Source organism: Pholcus phalangioides, unplaced genomic scaffold, assembly GCF_987345545.1.
Source record: "Pholcus phalangioides strain wild (caught in Gottingen) unplaced genomic scaffold, Ppha-v1.0 ptg000016l_1, whole genome shotgun sequence".
Lineage (NCBI taxonomy): Eukaryota > Metazoa > Arthropoda > Arachnida > Araneae > Pholcidae > Pholcus > Pholcus phalangioides.
The window spans coordinates 11,298,561-11,305,759 of NW_028301609.1; the positions used below are offsets into that span (position 1 = coordinate 11,298,561).

The 7,199-nt window shown below is 36.5% G+C and overlaps 1 non-coding gene across 1 annotated transcript; it reads left to right on the top strand.

Annotated features, from left to right (window-relative positions):
• Nucleotides 1–6,733: 6,733 nt before the first annotated feature.
• Nucleotides 6,734–6,805, top strand: TRNAW-CCA (transfer RNA tryptophan (anticodon CCA)). The gene has a single exon. It is a non-coding gene; the product is annotated as a tRNA-Trp (tRNA).
• The last annotated feature ends 394 nt before the right edge of the window (nucleotides 6,806–7,199 follow it).

Sequence of the window (7,199 nt, forward strand, 5' to 3'; positions counted from 1 at the left end):
TATTCATTAAAATATTTCGAGTTTCGGGAAATATTTTTACTTATTATTCCAAAATTTATGTCTTTCCGGATTACGGTAGTAATTTTCTTTGTAAGCTTCATGATGTGACTTCTTTTATAATCGAAAATTTTTACTTAGAAGAACATACTTCATGAGGAGGAAAAACGATGCCAAGCATATGAAAGTTTTTTTTTACTGTTCTTATACAGCTAAAATTTTTTAATATCCGGTACGAACGTCATCAAAATTTTATGACGCCATTGAAGGGTTTTTCTTAACGATGTGTGAGGATAATTTAAGGGCATCGCCACCCTAACGTTGAGATATACACCGAATGGCCACTTTATTATGACAACCTGATAGTTTTAAGCTGATGAGCAATGGCGTTGCACTGTTCGGTAATTTCGGGAGCATAACTATAATACTGGAACTCACACTTTCCAGTTCGGAATCGGTCACCAATGTGTTTGCGAGGAAGCTACAAAAACTTGAAAAAAAATAAAATAATATGTTTTCGATCGACACTGCATCATAAAACATTGCAAATCACGTGAAACTTTTACAGACTATTTTACATGCTTTGTGCATCACTTTTATGCATTTCCGTGAAAATAGCACATATATTCATGAAGATATAAATGTTAAAACTTATAAAAGTTCCAATTTTCACCGCATGTTTTTTTTTGCTTATAAATTAATTTTTCAATACTTTTAGGAAATTTTTGAATCTATAGTGAGACACACTTTAAAAAAACCTGTAAATACAATGATTCGAGATGAGACATAAGCATTTTAAGTTAATGATTATTAGTTACACATGCATAGAAATGATCAATTTTGTTTTCATTTTTCAACTTTGTTTTTGTAGCCAGATATATAGCGCAACTTATATAAAACTTCTAGTTGAATGTCGTGAAAATTCAGAAAGATAGATATTAGTGATACTGTCAGCTGTAATTTAAGTTATTGGCTGAAAGTAACTTAAATTGGAAAATCCTTATCTCATCGAGCTACTTTCAGCAAGTAACTTAATTTACAACTCACTGTATCACCACAACATCTTTCTGCAGTTTCAACATATTCTCTCTCAACTCGAATTTTCATATGTTGCACTAGATATTTTTCAATCTAATTCTTGAAAATGGAATTGATATATTTCTCGCACGCGTAAGTGATAATCATTTATTTAAAAAATACTCATATCTCATCGAATACTGCATCGTTTTACTGTATTTTATAAATTTTTTAAACTTTGTCTCATAATAAAGTTGAATTTCCTGTAAGTTTCGCAGAAAATTGTTGCTCTGCATTTCCAGACGACAACAGAAAAAACTCCAATTTTTCAAGTGCAATATTCACTGAGATGCTCGAATGCAAAAAATCAGAGAAAACTTGGACAGCTTAAATGAGGGGGAAAGAGCTTTGCCCGTTGGTTTTTTTGCTGTTCTTTCATAACTTTCCTTCGATTTTTAAATTCGAATATCTCAGTGAATATTGCACTTAGAAACTTGGAATTTTTTGTTATCCTTAAGAGAAACAGGACAACAACTTTTTAATTGGATGTTAGAGTACAACGGGACCATATAAAAATTTAGGTTTTGTTACATTCTGTATTGTCACTCTTAAAACTGGTACCGGGTAATTTTTGAACGCCTTTTCTGAGCATTTTTTTATGTTCAGACATCTACGAAAGACGGTTGGTCAGATGAAGGCCGCATTAGCACTTACTGGACACCCTGTATAGTGTATATGAGTACTATTCTTTTGAACAAAACTGGTAATAATGAGACGTACATGATGTGACAAAATGAGGAAAATATTTATGACATGTCACTCTCTCCACTTGTTAATGTAAGATATACAGAAAACTGGATGTTGCGAAGATATTTATTTTTTGAGAAAAAAGAAAAAACTTTCATCTCTGTCTCTACCGGGAGTCGAACCAGTGCCTCCTAGAGATGAAAGGTCTCTGCACGGATTGCCATAAACGTCATTGAGACTACTTAGCGAGTTTGCCACATTTTAAAACACAGCATCCTATTTCGTTTCTTCTTATTTTGGCGTAGAATCTTCCTGATTGGCTGACAAATACCGCATAGTGATTGGATGTGGGGCATAGAAATCGCCAATTCTGAGCCCGATCATTTCTTTTCCCGCACGACGATGATACTGGAACGAGCAGGGAATTTTTTCCCCCAGAATATTCTGAGGGAAAATGAACTACTTACTGACTTCACAAGCAGACTGTGGAGGCCTTCTATCTCTTGGAGGTGCTGGTCGAACCCGAGTCCCTCGTTTACCGGCGAGTGCCCTCACCACTAAGCTACAGAGGATATACGCTCCAATGAAGAAAAATGTATATCTCCTCTGTAGCTTAGTGGCGAGAGCGCTCGTCTGGCAAACAAGGAACCCGGGTTCGATTCCCGTTAGACGCAGAGATGAGTTCCTTCCTTAAAAAAAAATCATCTCAAAAAATAAATATATTCACAACATCCAGTTTTCTGTATATCTTGCGAGAAAAATCTTGTTATATTTCAGTCGATTTTTTAAGCCTATAATTTTTTCCCTGATACTTTTCTATTGACTCATCTCTATTCTCTGAAACTGAGTCTTCATTGAAAGAAATTTTCTTCAGGACAGAAAACCACAAAAATCCCATTCTATCAAAGAAAACGTATATAAAAAAAAAGAATTAGAAGAAGAAATAGATTATGATTTCATAAAAGAAATCTTTAATAGGATTAAATGACGGATATAAGAAAAAAATAAACTGAATTTTTCTTTTCTCAAGGAAAAAAAAAACCAGGAAAAGAATCTGGAGAAAAAACACAGGAAAGGATTGAGAAGCGGAACGTTTTCCTTTTTTTCGTGCAAAGTAAATTGAAGGATCACACAATGGGATTTATTTATTTATTTTCCCAATCAATGATATTGTCTTTTGATTCCGGATCTCAGAGATTAATATTAGGCTTTTCGTATTCCTTTTTAATATTTGTTTTGTATTCGTGTACAGGGAGTTTCAAAAGAATTTTTGTCAATTTTTTTTTTTCGTGTGTAAAATACAAATATTTCAAGTTTGTGTTAGGGGCCGTTCAAGTATTACGTAAGCAAATTTTTAGTCATTTTTGATCCCTCCCTCCCCCTTGTCAGCAAAAGTCAGCAAAACTCTGACTCAACCTTGTCAGCAAAATTTCGTCATCAGCTCTTCCCCTCTGAATCCTAACGCATATTGGCGGTATCAGAGACGTACACGGGGGGGGGGGGCATAGGCATAGGGTGCGCTCGTGCCCCCCTCCCATGATCAAAAACGTATTTTCTTAATGCAAAAAAAATAACTTTTTAATTGAAATTTCGGAAGAAAATACCTTTATATGTTATTATAATCAATTTCTGTTAATTTTAATGTTATTTGAAGGCTGTGAACTGAAAATTTATCTTTAATAAATTCATTGCGACCCACTCTCTAAGCCTTACAATGATATATCGCATAAAGGACCATGGCCCGCGGACCAAATATGGCCCGGGGGGTTATCAGATGCTGCCTGCCCTCCTCAAACCTAATTTTGTAAAAAAAAAAATGAACTAAGCGGCACACTTACAGATCGCTTAAGTGTCCCGTGGTACAATTCCAGAACATTTAAGCTGCCCGTGGCACATTTTCAGATTACTTAAATGACCCGGGACACAGTTCCAGAACACTTAAGCGATGCGTGACACATTTAGAGATCCCTTGAGTGATATGTGACGTGAGCACTTAAGTAGCCCCCAGTGCGGTTCTACATCACTCAAGTTACCCGCGGCTCATTCTCAGATTATTTAAGTGATCCGCGGCATATAATTACCGATCACTTGAGTGATGCGTTGCACAGTTCTAGAGCACTTAAGCGGCCCGGACACATTTCCAGATCATTTGGATACGCGAAAGATTTAGAGATCACTAAAGTGATATGAAGCAGGGCACTTATCAATAGGGAGGGGAGGGGGTGTCACTTCAAGTGCCCACAAACTATCGAAAGGTTTTCTCGTTTTTTAGCACACAGAGTAAGGTGTCATTAAAAATATTTCACAAGATGGATTGATGAGATCAGGAAAGTGGCTGGAGTCAACTGGATGGCTAAAGCATCAGACAGAGCAGAATGGAAAAATTTAGAGGAGACTTTCATCCAGCAGTGGATTGAAAATGGTTGATGATGATGATAATCGCACGCATATATCGCTATCGCACGTGCGATACATGTCTATATATAGCAGCTCCATCAGATTGGCTCCATGTGACGAGAGGAAAAAAAAGTGAAATAATAGAGAAAAAATTATATATATAAAAATAGTTTTTCTTGCCAAATTTTGGAGAGGAAAAAATTACCGCATCGTGACTGCAGTTTGATGGGTTGCCATAACTAACGTGGACGTGATTATCACGAAAAAAAACACGGCAACTTGATCGGATTTTAGCGATGGATTACCGGCCACTTCACGAAATGGCCGACCAATATTCAAATTTCGGACATTGAAACGGTCAATATTCAACGAAATTGGACAATTCGCGAAATGACCGTTCCCGTCGCGAATCGGCCATTCGACGATAATATATAAATTTTTCGAAAACTGACTCGAAAGCACAAGCCTCTGTAGTAACGACATTTCCGTTATAACAAAAACAATTTTTTTCCGGAGTTTTTGATGTCGTTATAACCGAGTTTGACAGCATTTATTGCTCAGTGACACCACAGAATTCGCAGTCAACAAAACGCGCAGCATATAATACCTAGGAATCCTTTTTTTCTCCAGTATTACGAAATACATCGAAGCCTTGGATTAGCTCAACGTTAGAAAAAGAAAGAAAATACGAAGGTGAAGGATTTCAATTTCCAAACATCTCTCGAGTTTGATCCGAGTTTTGTACATTGTCACGTATATCACGTATTTTAAAACACAATTCGGTCTTCACGTGGAAACGTTTCCTCCTACAACTCATTGTTAAAAACGTATTTCTTTTTCCTCCTTCTTCTCGTATACAATGAATAAAAGAAAAGCGGATAAATTTTCCGGAATAAATCTCATTTTCGGAGAAGTTTTAGTTGACATATTCTCTGGGCTAAGCCAGTTTTAGGCTGCGATAAAAACGACTGAAACCGAAGGTGGGGGGGAAAAAGGCTTTTTTCGGTTTTCCTTCGGGGGTGGAAACGCTTTTGTTGTTGTTGTTGTTGTTGTTGCATGTGTTGAATGTAATAAAATAATAAGAAAAAATATATATACAACAAGGAGTTTTCACAAACATGTCACTTACAATTGTGTCGGTTTTTCTGCTAAGTTTATTTTTTTTGGTTGCCAAAAGAAGAATCCGGAATTGCCGTCGTTTCTATATTGAGAGTTGGGGGATTCAGTAAAGAAAATACCTTTGAGCAACTTTTAAGGAATTCGACTCGAAAGGTGGAAAAATCTAGCTCTTGAGTTTATTATGAAGAATGACGTTTTTTCTTGGGATACGGAAATTTAACCTCTGCCATTTCACCTGCTCTGATTGTGTGAGTGACCGTATGAGTGACTAAGTGAGTGACTGTATGATTAAGTGAGTGCGAGTGACTGTATGATTAAGTGAGTGCGAGTGACTGTATGATTAAGTGAGTGCGAGTGACTGTATGATTAAGTGAGTGCGAGTGACTGTATGATTAAGTGAGTGCGAGTGATGATGAGAAAAAAAAAGGTAAAAAAAAAACCAGGAAGAGATGGAACAAGTTTCTTCCACTTGCTTTAGGACGAGATATCTCGTCCCTAATTAATTAATCACGAAATTATATTTTTATTTGTCTAATTATATACCGTTATGATCAAAGGAATGAGAAAAAAAACCATAATGTACGTCTGTGTAAAGGAGTCTATGGTCTTGGACTATCACCAAAAGAAATGAAGGACTTTACCATTCTTCAATACAACCGATATTCACTGAGCTTAATCGATCGATTCCCGATCCAGTAATGTCTTCAGCTGTACATTATGTGAAGGGGGGAGAAAAATTCACTTCTGGATTAATTCTGATGACATTTCTACGCGCCGTTTTCTGTATAAATTAGCATATAGTTTCTGGTCGTATTGATTAAGCATTAATTCGCATCGTTACATCTTCGAGATGCCTTATGACAAAGGCAGCAGCCATTGGAATCCTGAAAAACGAGAGTTTAAGTAGATTTGGGAAACAAAAAAAGGAGAAAAAAAATATCAGAAATAGATCGGTTTTCAAGCGATCATCTTCACTCTCGTGGGGGTTTAAGAGAAATCGAAAGAATCTCCAAATGTGTGCCAATATTTTATTTTGGTCTTCCTCTCAGGTTTTGTGCTCGAAATAATCCTTATCGAATTATTTATTACGGGAGGGGGGGTGGGGGGTTCAGAACCTTTTCAGTCCGCGGGCCACATATGCGGTATTTCTAGGCCAGTGGTTCTTAACCGGGGGGTGGGGAGAGTATTTACACATTAGCTCCAGAATGCGTAAAAAAAAACTTTCGACGAAAAAAAAATTGATAAGATTATCCGAATAAGAAACGAAAAATTGAAGATTCCAAACATGTTCCCATGTTCGATACCGGTGAGTTCCACACTTTGCAAAACTGATAAAAATACCTCAATGATAACATTATCCGTGATTCTAATAAGCGGCGTCGACTATAATTTCATGACGTAATACATAATAGTGATATACTGGAACTGAGTATTAAGTATCTGAGGTAGCTCACATGGCCCGGTGGCGCAATGGTAGCGCGTCTGACTCCAGATCAGAAGGTTGCGTGTTCAAATCACGTCCGGGTCAAAATTTATTATTGTTTTTTTTTCTTATGAAAAAGTATTACAGGAAAAATCCGCATTGACCATGGTGATTTCGGAAAAGGAAATTTTTTGAATACTACACACACACAGATTCAGTGTTTTATTCCACACGTTTTTCGTACAAAATCACTTTACAGTGATATCTCGGCTAACGAAGTTAATTTGTTCCGAAACACGTTCGTTAGCCGAAACGCGATTTCTCATAAGTTTCTATAGAGAAACCTTTAATTCGTTCCAGACATGGCCCAAAATTTAATTTTAAACTTTTAAAACACCAAGGGGTGGGCTATAAAAACAAAACCAACAAAAACTGACAGAAAACAAAATCAGCTTCAAAATTGAATAAATGAGAATTTACAGGAAAATGAGATCCTGAG